The 13591-nt window shown below is 41.8% G+C and overlaps 1 protein-coding gene across 6 annotated transcripts in view; it reads right to left on the bottom strand.

Moving 5' to 3' along the window:
* ypel1 (yippee-like 1) overlaps window positions 1-13585 on the bottom strand; it is a 41641-nt gene extending 28056 nt beyond the window's left edge. For 2 of the 6 annotated variants that reach the window (XM_048611483.1, XM_048611479.1), the window contains exon 1: window positions 13017-13585. The gene's annotated coding sequence lies outside the window, so the exon portion shown is untranslated. Of the gene's footprint in view, window positions 1-11169; window positions 11893-12349; window positions 12687-13016 lie in introns of those variants that run through there. The other 4 variants (XM_048611482.1, XM_048611478.1, XM_048611481.1 and 1 more) reach the window with 3 other exon arrangements.
* Between the last annotated feature and the right edge of the window lie 6 nt (window positions 13586-13591).

The raw sequence follows: 13591 nt of genomic DNA, 5'->3' as shown, positions 1-13591 counted from the left end.
TTGTTCCACGTAACCTACAAAGAGGCAGGCGTAGCTTGGGCCCATGCGGGTACCCATGGCTACCCCCTTTGTCTGTAGGAAGTAGGAGGAATTGAAAGAGAAGTTGTTGAGTGTGAGGACGAGTTCGGCTAAGCGGATGAGGGTATCAGTGGAGGGGGACTGGTCGGGCCTGCGGGACAGGAAGAAGCGGAGGGCCTTAAGGCCATCTGCATGGGGAATGCAGGTGTAGAGGGACTGGACGTCCATGGTAAAGATGAGGTGTTGGGGACCGGGGAATTGGAAGTTCTGGAGGAGGTGGAGGGTGTGGGCGGTGTCATGGACATAAGGGGAGTAAGGGATCAAATTTAGAAAGATGTGGCAACTCAAAAGAGTAAAGACCAAAGAAAAAGATATTAATATAGGAAATGATAAAGTGACAGAAATGGATAGACAGCATGAATCTGAGAGTCAACGAACAGATAAAACTAGAATTTACAGAAAGTAAAAAGAGTAAAACTAAAGTCTCTGCAACTGAATACACATCATCCATTTCGGTTTGAATGCTATGTTTTTAATTTTTGTTAGCACTCTGTATGATGTGGTAGTCACTACAGATACATTGCTGCAGGATGATGTGGATTGGGACCTGAACTTTGAAGGGTACATGACTTTTAGGGATTACAGGTAACTAGGAAAAAGATGGAGGGGTGGCCCCACTTGTTAATGATGTTATTAGCACAGGGTTTTTGGGGGGGGGGGGGGGGGGTGTTGTGGAGGTGAGGTGAAGACAGTTTAGGCAGAAATGAGAAAGGATAATGGGTTAATAATCCAGAAACCTATGTAACACTCTGGGGACCCAGGTTTGAATCATGCATGGCAGATGGTGGCATCTGAATTCTATAAATATCTGGAATTAAGAGTCTAATGATTACCATCAATTAATTGTCTACTTTCGGGAAAAATCCATCTCGTTCACTAACGTGCTTTAGGGAAGGAAGCTGCCATCCTTACCTGGTGGTCTACATATGACTCCAGATCCACAACAATGCGGTCGATTCGAAACTGCCCTCTGGGCAATTAGAGATGGCAATAAATGCTGACCTTGCCAATAAATATTCATGAATGAATTAAAAAAATTCTCACTTGCTGAAGTGGTGTACAGGTTCTTATTAATATCAATACAGTAGGGTGGAACATAAAAAGGAAGAAATGAGTTCATCAGAAAGACACAGTGATAATCACAGGGTATTTTCTAGTCAATATGTAGATTTTAAAAAGTAGGAGAGGAGTTCATAAAGTGCTTTAGTGCAAGTTTCTTAGAATACCATGTGCTGAAGCTAACCAGGAGTGCGGGATATAGAAGTTTCTTAGCTAGTTTGTTCAAGGATGTTATTATTCACCTCCAAAGCAGGAGTGATTTGAACAGAGGCCTCATAACCCAGGACATAATAAATGCACAAACCAAGAAAAGCAGGTTTATAGAAAAATCTTGTATTACACTGACAGATTGAGATTATTCAATAATCTCATTGTGACAGCATCCAGTTGGAGGAACAGAAGAATGGGCCCAAAGTTTATAAATTTTAAAAATGGGAATTATGAAGGCAAGAAAGTAGACCTAAAGTGAATGAGCAAATTAGTTAAGAGGATAAGTTAACAGAAACAGAGTGACAGACATTTAAGAGGATATTTCAAAAAAATACACAGAACAGAATCAATTCCCTTGATCTGGGGGATAATCCCATTAGTTGGACAATCGCAAGTGTAACTTCTTTATTCAAAAAGGGAGGAGCAAGAAAGACAGACCCGTTAGCTTAACATGTCATATGGAAAATGTTACAAGCTATTGTTGAGGATGACATAGCAGGGCAGTTGCACAAATTCAAGATAATCAGGTAGAGTCAACCTGGTTTTGTGAAAAGGGAAGTTTACGTTTGACCAATCTATTGCAGATCTTTGAACAGGAAATGTGCCTTTTGGATAAATGGAACGTAGCAGACATTTCCAGAAGGCATTTAGTAAGATGTCAAAGGTTACATGGCAACACTCATGGTGTAGGGGTAGCACATTGGCATAGATAGGTGACTTACAGGCTAACAGAAATTATAGAATCATAGTACAGAACAGGCCGTACAGCCATCAAGCTAATAGGCTCTGGTCAGACCACATTTGGAATATTGAGTACTTTTAGGCCCATATGCAAGGAAGGATGAGCTGGCATTGAAGGGGGTCCAGAGGAAGTTGACAAGAATGATCACAGGGATGAAGAGCTTGTCAAATAAGGAGCAGTTGAGGACTCTGGGTCTTTACTCAATGGAGTTTAGAAGGATGGAGGGGGTAGGGTGGGCGGTTGATCTCATTGATCTTTAGAATACAGACAGGCTTAGTCAAAATGAACAGGGTGAGGATGTTTCGACTAGTAGGAGAGACTAGGACCTGCACAGCCTTAGAGTGAAGGAACGACTCTTCAGAACAGAGATGAGGAAGAATTTCTTCAGACAGAGGGTAGTTAATTTGTGGAACTCATTGCCACAGAAGGCTGTGGCAGCAAAGTCACTGACTGCATTTAAGACAGATGCATAGGTTCTTGATTAATAAGGAGATCAAGGGTTACAGGGAGAAAGCAGGAAAATGGGGTTGAGAAACAGGTCAGCCACGATCGAATGGCAGAACAGACATGGGCTGACTGGCCCAATTCTGCTCCTTTTTCATATGGCCGTGCTGAGTCTGTACTGCCAGGAATCAAAGTAGACATAAATGAATCATTTTCAGGTTAGCCAGATGTAACAAGGGAAGTACCACAGGGATCAGAGCTGTGAAGGGCTCTCCTTCTCAACCTCTCCCCTTGCCTGAGGCATGGTGACTGAGGTTAAGCCACCACTGCCAGTCTTCTCTCTGATTAGAGAGCAACCGTATGATTCAATGGGACTATGGCAACTTTACCTAATCTATATAAGTGACTTGGATGAAGGGACAGAACACATGGGTGCCAAGTGTGCACATAACACAAAGGTACACAAAAAAAGAAATAAGTTGAGGAGACGACATGAGGAGGCTACGAAAAAAAGCCATTCCTCTACACTTGAGTTCCATTTCCGAGAAACCCTGTGAATGATGAAGTTCATGAATGCAGAGCCCATTAAAAATACAGGTTAAAAGTTGTAGACACACGAGTTTGCCCGCAAATGTTGAATTTTGTTGCTATTTACTTTTTGGCACTGATAGGCAAATTTGGGATTCATGAACTCTCAGATACAGGGGATTTCCTGTAGATAGGTTAAGGAAGTAGCAAGGATATGTAAAATATATACTGTGTGGAACAATGTCCATTTTGGCAGGAAGGATAAAGCAGCAAATAATCTAAAATGGCAAGAGATTGCAGAGCTCAGAGATGCCGAAGGATCTGGGTGTCCTTGCCTATGAGTCACAAGAAGATTAGTGTACATGTACAAACAGCAATTCTGAAATTTGGTAGTATTGATGTTTATGAGGGGAATTGAACACAAAAGTAGTATGCTTGAGTTACATAAAATAATGGTCAGGCTGTGTCTGGAGTACTGTATACTGTGTTGGTCACCCTATTTAAGGAAGACTATATAAATGCACTGGAGGCAGTTTGGAGAAGGTTAATGAGACTGAAACCTAGAATGGGCAGGATGTCTTTGGATTAAAAAGGTTGGACAGACAAGGCTTGTATCTATTGGAGTTGATAAAAGCAAGTGGGAACTTGACTGAAACATACAAGACCCTCAGGGATAGATGTGGAAAGGATGTTTTCTCTTATGGCAGAATGTAAAACTAGGGGTCACTGTTGAAAAATTAAGGGTTGCAATTTAAAAACAGAAGAGGTGAATTATTTTGAGGATTGAGCATCTTTAGAAACCCCTTCCTCAAAAAAAACCAAAAAAGTAGTGATGGAAACAGAGACAGATTATTGTTCAGCAATGTTCAGGCCTCAGCAGGAATGTGAATTTTTTTTATTAATTCATCGGGTGAGGCTGTCACTGACTAGGCCAGCATTTATTACCCATACCAGAGGGCAGTCAAGAGTCAACCACATTGCTGTGGTAAAGAGGCAGCTTTCTTCCCCAAATAGGACGTTAGTGAACCAGATGGGTTTTCCCCAACCAATTGGCAATGGACTCATGGTCATCATTAGACTCTTAATCACAGATTTTTTTTTTTTTTAAATTCAAATTCTACCAATTGCTATGGCAGGATTTGGACCCAGGTCCCCAGAACACTTCCTTGGTCTCTGGATTACCAGTCCAGTGATAATACCACTAGGCCATTGTCTCCCCCTTGTTTAGATTACCTGGGAGGTAATTCACATCAATAATTATTGTACTAAATGGTGGAGCAAGCTTGAGGGGCTGAATGGCCCACTCCTACTTTATATGTTGGAAAGGATGTCATCATACTCAATAACCAGCACATTAAGAAAGGAAAAACCAAACACCAAGCTAAAAGGAGTGGTTACTGGGAGAGGTACCCAACAGTGATAATAAGAGGAACATGAGTGGACTGTGGACTTTAGAACAGGAATTTAATAAAAGTGGATGTAGTTTCAAAGCACAGTCAATTTTGGAGAGAGAGGAATATACTAAAGACAAGTCAGGGAATATAGAGATTAGGGTGCCAGACAAAAGATAGGCTTCAACCCTTAAGGAGCACCCATACCTCAGCAGAACAATCATAATACCAAACCAAAGCCACACCAGAGTCAGAGGACACAACTGAACCCGTACCAAAAGGGAGGGTAACATGTTCTCTCCCTGTCCAATACATTAAAAAAAGGGAAGTTGACAGGGTAATTCTTCAGAAGTTGAGACTCCCAAAAAAAATGGTTAATCATGGAAGAGAAATGTGACCACGGATTGCCACATTCCTAGGAGGGTAAACAGCCCTCTATGACGTAAATAATGCTGACAGTTTAAAACAACTTGGTCTCCACAATACTATACTATGCCTATACAAACCATCTCCATGACAAGGTGATCAATTTGACTGCCAGTGCAAGCATAGACCAAACAATAATGCAGCACTACATAAACCATGGATAGAGACTGCACTATTGGCCAGGCTCTGTTAATTATGACATGACACTTTGCATCACAATTCACATCTTGCCTGCAGTCAAAGACAATTGTATAACAGCGGGCTAAAATAAATCTTGCAGAAATTGCTAACTAGTTTGTTTATAAAAATGTCAGCATGACCTCAACTAAAACCCATTACTACATGGTTTAACTCAGTTGGCTTGCGATGCAGGGCAACACCAGAAGCATGGGTTCAATTCTTGCAGTGGCTGAGGTTACCATGAAAGATTCTCCTTCTCAACCATTGCTCTCACTTCAGGTGTGGTGACCCTCAGGTTAAACCACCATCAATCATCTCTCTAATGAGACAGCAGCCCTACAGTTTGGTAAGACTATGGGGTCTATTTTTTTTAGACCAGTATTGAAGCAAACACTGACGTGTGTAAAGGGAGAAGTGCAAGAGCAGGAAGGAATAGAAAGATATACAGATAGGGTTGTTCAATTATAAATGCGAAAATCGGTTTGGCTGGATAGCCGAGAACTATGCTCCAAGTTTTGTAAATTCTCACGCAGGCACCAGGCATGGTAGTTGTGACAGTACAGCAACTACTTTGAAGAAAGGTACTTACCTTCCCAGTCTGCCCTGCAATCCCACAGCAAGTGCTTAAGCATGCAAACATGACAGATCAGCTGATAAAATCCAGCCCACACAGGAACAGCAGCAGACTATTTAGTATCTTAGTTATGTTCCACTATTCATTTAGACCAAACTGATCACAAGTTAATTCCTCAAGTCACACTTCTGGTTAATGCTCTTTGCAGAGGAGAATTCCAAATTTCTACATTCCTTTGGCAATTACCAAAGCATCATGACTAGATACTTTCATAGTTGTCTCCCCCTCAGGGAGAAAAACGTATGGTGAGAGGGGCAGGATTGGGGAAGATTAGCAGAATTATAGTCATACTATTGGTGGATGCCAGAAATCATGTCTGAAGGGGTCAAAGGGGAATTATTCAGCCAATTCCTAATACCCCCTGAATCCATCTTGCAGGAGCAACCTGAAAATCAAATCATGAAGAGGTCCACCAGTCTTTTCAGGAGAACAATGTCACTGTTACCTTGCCAGGACCATCCTGATCAAGATTTTAAATAAAAGAAAAAACCACTACTCATCTGTGCCACACAAACTTTAGGTGAAATTTTTCACAACTATTTTGTAAACAGCTTGCATTTATTGAGCACCTTTAAAATAAAATGTAAGCATGTTCCAAAGCATTAACAAATGACACTGTGCTGTTTGGACTGGGGTCAAGGGGGAAGTTTAGAAGGGGAAGATGAAATGCAGAGTGTTAGGGAGGAAACTGGAGAATTAGAGTTCAGAGCTGAACCATTTAGCACAATCAAGAACTGCCCATATCAGATTGCATTTAATGTGGTGACGTTCTATTCAATGCTTTTATTAATTCTGCACAACTACCTATGACAAATAACCCACTATGAAAAGCAAAATGTTTCATGCAGATTAACTAACTTACACCAGTAACTGTGCTATTCGTGAAGGCTCAAAATCTCATTGCTGGCAGAAAAAAAAGATCAAATAACCATAATTCTGCATTCGACTAGAATGGTTTCCTGTTCCACGAGATGGTGCACACAGTAAATCAACATTTTGCCTACTTCTATATTCGTTCCCATTACAGGCAACACAGCTCTTACAGATTTACACGTACACACGTGTTTTTAAAAAAAAGTGAAAGATGGCAAAAAAAAGGGAGGCATAGCCAACCAAGGCTCCTAATCATTACTTGGCAACCATTATTGAACTGCTTTTGACTAGGAACAGACAATGGCAACAGCAGCAGCGTTTAAATGAGGACAGCAAGGGAGATTACTAGTTGATTTTTAAAAAAAAATGTCAAGAGGTAAAACACTTGGTACCTGAAAACAAGCTCAGCATGGGTTTGAGTTTGTCCAACTTAAAGGACTAAAAGTTCATCACTCCAATTAGAGGCACACTGCTTGGCACCATGACAATGATTAGAAACTATGTTTGCCTTAAGTAATAACAGATTTGACTGTGCCCATCATATTTGCCACTAGACCACAATAATCTTCTTATTCCATTTCTTTCTCAAATTTAAGAAAGTCTTTAAAATTTTACCTAGGATGTCCAAAATCATTTTTGTGAAATGTCAAAATGTGGCATCATATAGAACCAGACCACTGCACTTGCAGAAAGCTGTAGAGCACAAGACTCAATTGTCCAGGAAAAATAAGTCGCACATAGGTAATAGGCGAGCTGTCCTCTGATGGGAGGCGAGAGAATCTTTCATCTTGAGTACTGGTTCAGACACTGGTGCCAAAACATTTGAATTTGGATTAGAAAGTACAAAACCCACAATAACCAGCTATCACACATACTCTGCACAGCCCACATCCTGCAAACAGACACATCACTGACCAAGAGCCCATTCTTCCAACCACTGACATTGTTTTAACTACACAAAGGGCTATATTAAATTTGGTAGCACCCATTTTCAGAGTAACAATGCAACTGAAACATGACCTTAAACTAGTTTTGAAAACTTTTAAAATTAATCATAGCAGCTCAGTCGTCCTGGACATAATTCATTCCCCGCCCCCCATTGAAAAAGGGCAAACTAGATTCCTAGGAGAACAAAAAACCCTGATCATAGAACATCAAGTGCTGAACTCAAAACATCCAAGTAAAATGAATATTAAATCACAGAACAGTGCCTCATCTTTAAATCTCATTACCAACTGAAATTGATAACACAAGTACTTCGTGGCACTAAGTTACAGCTTCTAACACATTGATATTCCAAGGGTTTGGACTTTGAGTAAATGGAAGCAGTGCTGCATAATGTACACATTTAATCCACAAGCACCATCAACTCTTTCAGATGAGTACAAGCCCACTGGTGCACTGCCATCTCCCAACATCCTGATCACTAAAATAGTACCTTCAGAAGCAGAATACACTCATTGTATGTAGGTAGGTAGGTTCAGGAGGCATTTAAACAGCCAAAAACAACTTTGTGGCTCCAGCTATTTGGCTGGTTTCAACACCTACTGTAAAGTGACAAAAAGCCTGTCTCCAAGGCCCATACAAATTGGCACAAATGCATGACAAACTATCCTGTAATAACCCAGGAGATTGAGAGAAAAGCAAATAGAACAACAGGGGAAAGAACCTCTGAATCAGGCCCATGCTACACTGAACTGAATACTTGTTGACATTTCCAGGTCATTCAGTAGCTATTCCTGATCAAGGTACTTCAAGTCCTTGGTCTGAATGAAAAAAGGCAGGAATGAAAATGGTTCGCCTTCAACTGATCAGCTGGATTGGACAGATGTTTGAGGTTATTAATTAAAATTCCTCTGACCTAAAGACACCAAGTGCAAGAAATAGTACTTGCAGCTGCCAGACTTCAGCAAGTATAGCTTATAAATTAAGTGGGTACAAGGGCATCCAATTTTAAAAATGCTATAAGTTCCAAGATTACAACAATGTTAACTAGATCAGAGCAGCATATGGAAGATACACCAAAATATGAGTTAGTTAAGCACTCCCAGTTGTTGCCAGACCTGCTGAGTTTCTCTAGCTCTTTGATTTTATCTCAGACCTGTGGCATTTGCAAAACTTGTAAACAGCTTGCATTTATTGAGCACCTTTAAAATAGAATGTAAGCATGTTCCAAAGCATTAACAAATGCTTTTTGTTGGCGTTACATCCTTTGAAGAACACGAGTTCTACTACCCTTTTGAGAAAAGCTGCTTCCTGATTTCACTCAGTCTGGAATGACTTTTAAAGTGTTGCCCTTGTTCTCCATTTACTGTACTAAATCAAGTCACAATATTCTTAAGCAAGCATTCTCAAGCTTAGGTCCACAGTACTGAGTCTACAAAGGTAGTATCTGATCACACCAAAAATAACCAGAAAATGTAGAATGCTGTCTTTATGAATCTGCCTATGACTCCAAGGAGGTTTTAAACCCATTTTCTTAGCCACACATCCACTATTCAAACAAACAAAAAGTGAGTTTGGTCACTCACTCAGAAAATTAAGTTACCAATTAGAAAACTAAGCATTTATCCTCACTGTCTTCTAGCAATCATGTCAAAAGTTTATCTTCAATTTCACATGCTTTTACTTTTCTCAATTTAATTTGGAACTTTAATCAAATTTACCAAGTTCACAGATAACATCTAGCACCAAACAACCAAAAGCACTAAGCTAGTGACCTCTAATTTAATTGGATTAGTCAGACATGATTAACCCTTCACTAATCCAGACTTTAATTCAAACTTTTCCAAATACTCCATCCCTGTGCCTTTAATGATTCTCCAACTTTTGAACTAATAATTGACTTTGAAATATCATCCAATAGGGCGATGACAAAAAGGTTCATGTTCATCTTGAACTGTTTGCAACTTTTGACAGGGTTGATTATACCATCCAGTTGGGTTGGACTGCACTTGCTTGGTTCTATTCTTATCTAACCAGTCTGTAGCTGTGACATTAATCACTTCTCTTCCCACTTCTGCAGCTTATCTGACGTTCACCCAAGTATCATCTCTGGCCTATTTCTCATCCATATTCTCACCCAAAGAATCAGGTTTGGCATGAATGCTAACATCTACTTCTACCTTACTAGCACAGTACCTCACAAACCGTCCAGTCCTTTAATTGTTACGATGCAATATTCCAATATTTAGTCCTTGAAATTAAGTTGACTCAAAATTGGGAAATCCAAACCCATTGTCTTTCATCCTCAAAAGATGTCCCCTACTCATCAAATCCACCTATATCAAAGGTGTGAATCAGAGCTTTTGAAATAACTGCAAGATGAGCTTTCAATCTTAAAAAATTTCTCATCATCATATCCCAAACTCCAAAAAAAGTCTGACTTCACCCAGCCTTACTTAGCTCACCTGTTGGTGAAACCTTGAAATGCCTTGGTATCCTCCAGAATCAAAACTTTCAGCACACTCGTTGTTAGATTCCAAATGTCTATCTTCTGTATAGGCAGCCATCCAAATACTGTGGCCCATTCTCAGCATGCATCATGTTCTGTTTATCTAGTACTCCTGCATTTTCTATCTAGACTAAAATTGAAGTGTTGTTTAAATGGGAGATAAAGTTCTCAAAAACTCTTTTGCCCTGCTGTCTCCACATTGCCATCTCACCACTAATCTGAGTCCTTAAGAGATATGCGAGCTCAGCCAGTTCCATCCTCTTGACCAACCTCAATTTCAAAACCACTCCATAATGTCAGCTCTGCTTTCAACTTCCATGTCTCAAACTCTCCCACTCCAAATTCCTCCGTTGAGGTTTTGTCACATGAGAAAAAGCCATGTTAAAAAAAAGCTTATTTTTAATGTAAAACTAGTAGGTCTGTATTACCGGACTGGACTGTCCTTCTCAAAACAGTTGAGTAATATTGCTGCAACCAACTAAAATGCACAAATTTTGAACCTGGAACAACTTTTGTAAATATTCATGCAACTGCAGTGTTCTTTCTTAAATTTATTATTACATCCCAATGTGTGAACCATCAGGTTCTAAAAAGGTACATCAATCTCAAATTTCTTTGGACAGGATAGATTTTGGGTGCAAAAACAAAATCTACCAGCAATTCCAAACAAAAGATGTTTAAAAAAAGAGTTGTTTAAAAAAAAAATCTTTCTAATCGTCTACCTAGAAATGATCGGGTTGTACAAAATTGCAAAACAATATGGTATGATGTTTGGGCAAGGGCAAATTGGCTCATCCACAAATTATCTTCCTAACTATTTTTCCAACTAGATGCTATTTGAATTATATAAATATTCTGGGCCATCTGCTGTTTGGCAGTGATTTAAGTCTTCACAACGCCAAACAGACCCTACTGGGGATTGTGATTAAGAAACAACTCACAAACAGATGATGATCAATATAGTTGTCATCTCCTTTCTCAGATGATAAAAACAGTAAGGTTTTGTTAAATATTGTCCCAGTCACTTAATCTTGTTAAATTATGCAGTATTAATTTCAAATTCCTGGCAGAATCGGGATCTCTCAAAAAGATGAAAACCAAAATATTTAACCCATAAGATACGATTAAAATACTAAATGTCCATTTGTACCCAGTGTTATACGTCAGCAACATCCATCCAACTTAGTTTCCGCCAGCTCCAAATGATGTGTGTAAAGAAATTCAATTTTCCATGGGGTCTACAGAATCAAACAAGTCAAACGGAGGGAAGCAGGTTTAGCAGGAGGCTTGGGAAAGTCTTCCCAGAGGAATCCCTGGCCTCCTAATCCAAAAGGCAGCGCGAATTGCAAACAAAGGGGTCTTCGATCAACTCGAAATGCCACCGACACTGTCCGCAATGGGATAAGTGATCACTTGAGTGAATTTAATTGCAGCAACAACGTCCACTGTGCAAACTGAGACCCAGATGGCATCGATGACGACTGCTGCCACAAGCAAGATTCGGATACCTTGGTACATTCCCAATTAAGCAGCAGTTTCCTCGCGTTGAAGAAATAAACACAACCTCCTCCCACCGCAAATCGTAGGTAAATAGTTTGCATAAAAATGCAAATTTACATTACTGTACAGAAACAATATGCGGACAGAAACGTCCAACTAGCTGGTACTGACTCTCACGCAGCTTCCCCCAAATTTGGACTGTCCAACCAGGAAGCCAATGACGTCAGGTTGGAAAATGATGGACAGCCAGGAAGATCGGGGATTCGGACTCTGGGAAGCCGCGGGTAAACGGCAGCGGAGCGCTCTGCAACACTGGCGCTGCGCACCTCCCGACTGGCCGCAAGCCTGAGGACTGAGCACTTGCACCAGCTGCTGCTTTAACAGCGCGCTCGGGGGGGGGGCTGGAGACCGGTAGACGGCCAATCAGCGCCAAGAAGCGTTTAACCGCCCAGTCAATCAAAGCAGTACAGCCAATCAACAGATTTAGCGCGACGTCAATCACCGTTAGAGCTGCCGTGCAAAAGAGGGACATCACTTCCGTGTAAACAACGGAAGGGGCGAATTGCACAGCTCAAACACGAGTCCAGCCTGCACCACCACGTTCATAGCATTCAGACTTCCTGCAGACATAAAGCAACTCCATCCACGTACCCACGAGCTCCTTTATACATACACAACGCAGAACCTAAAGTATATTGTACCCGCTGCAGTCATATAAAATAACTTCATGCGCGATACCAGTGATGCGATTATACCCATTAATGCATTAGTGCCACAATTTTTTTGCATAAGTGCCCTGCGCATGTATAAATCCACCGCGTCATACGCACCTCGTAAAATCAACCGCTTTTTCCTTTCATTAGGATGCATTGATCTAACCGAACGCATCCATTGCATGCACGCTCCAGATAATGTGCTCCGATATGCCCCAACTCTCAGTATATTTCCCACACAAATTGTTGCCAATTACATAACATATGCAAGAACCACATCTGCCCGTGGCACTAAGTCTGCCAAAGCAGCTTTCATCCATGGGCTTCATCTCGAAAACATCTGCCTGAAGAGTGCCAAAATATAAATTGCACGTCGTCGAAGCTGTTAACTCGAAATGCGCTGGAGAAGAGCAGTCCAAAAAAGTGACCCTGTACGCATTGGCGAGACCTACAGTCGCTGTCTCGAAGCAGAAAACAAAGCGGTTGATATGTTACAAAAGTTTAAATCAATCTGCGTGTTTACAAGTGCCAACGCTTTGTCTTGTGGTGGGAACGTGTACGTGCAGCAAAACGACACAAAGTATCCCGCACCGCGGTAGCAAAACACTGGTAACAAACCGGTGCTACAATGTCCCGAAGGGGAGAATACAAAGGACGGGGAGATACCACAGAACGTCCCCCAACTCATTTTCCTTTTCATGTTTCTAAAAGATAATTAGTACTTATATATTAAGCAGCGTACGAGGCGCTGGGCTACGCGGAACTCGCCAGCCCTTGTCCTTACCGCGGACTCGGTTCCGGCCGGCGACTGTGGCCAGCCCCACTCCCCCGGTGGCGGTGTCGTTCACTTTTCTGTGTTTTTTTTTCTCTCACCCCCGCGTTTAGCTCGGCTGTGCCTGACTTTGCCGGTTGTCCTCGTTCCCAGTTAAGGCCCCCGGAGCCAGCTTCGCTCCTGTGCTGTTACCGCTGGCTCTCTCGGTGCTCGCCCGCTCCTCCAGTTTATTGTCCAGATCCCGGATCCGCACTGTCCGGTCCCTGTCTCTCTTTCTCTGACTCCTAGCCGGTAACAACCTGGATCAACCTGAACTGGACAGTCCCGGTTCAGTCCGGTATTGTACCAATCTGGGTTCGGTCCTCGTCTCCCGGTGCTGTCCGGGGTCAATCTAGTCCAGATTCAGTCCGGTATACACTTGCCCTAGCTCGCGCCCCTCTCCCGGTGTAACCACCGGTGCAGTCCAATCCAGGTCTCTTTCCCGGTATAATCCCGTTGCGGTCCGGGTCCCTCTCCCAGTACAGCCCCAGCCCCTGTGCTGGATCCCAATCCCGGTACAGCCCCAGCCCCGGTGCGGGATCCCAATC

This window comes from Rhincodon typus, chromosome 24 (genome assembly GCF_021869965.1).
Source record: "Rhincodon typus isolate 14 chromosome 24, sRhiTyp1.1, whole genome shotgun sequence".
NCBI lineage: Eukaryota > Metazoa > Chordata > Chondrichthyes > Orectolobiformes > Rhincodontidae > Rhincodon > Rhincodon typus.
Note: the sequence above shows the minus strand (reverse complement) of the source record. Positions and strands in the feature narration are given on the sequence as shown.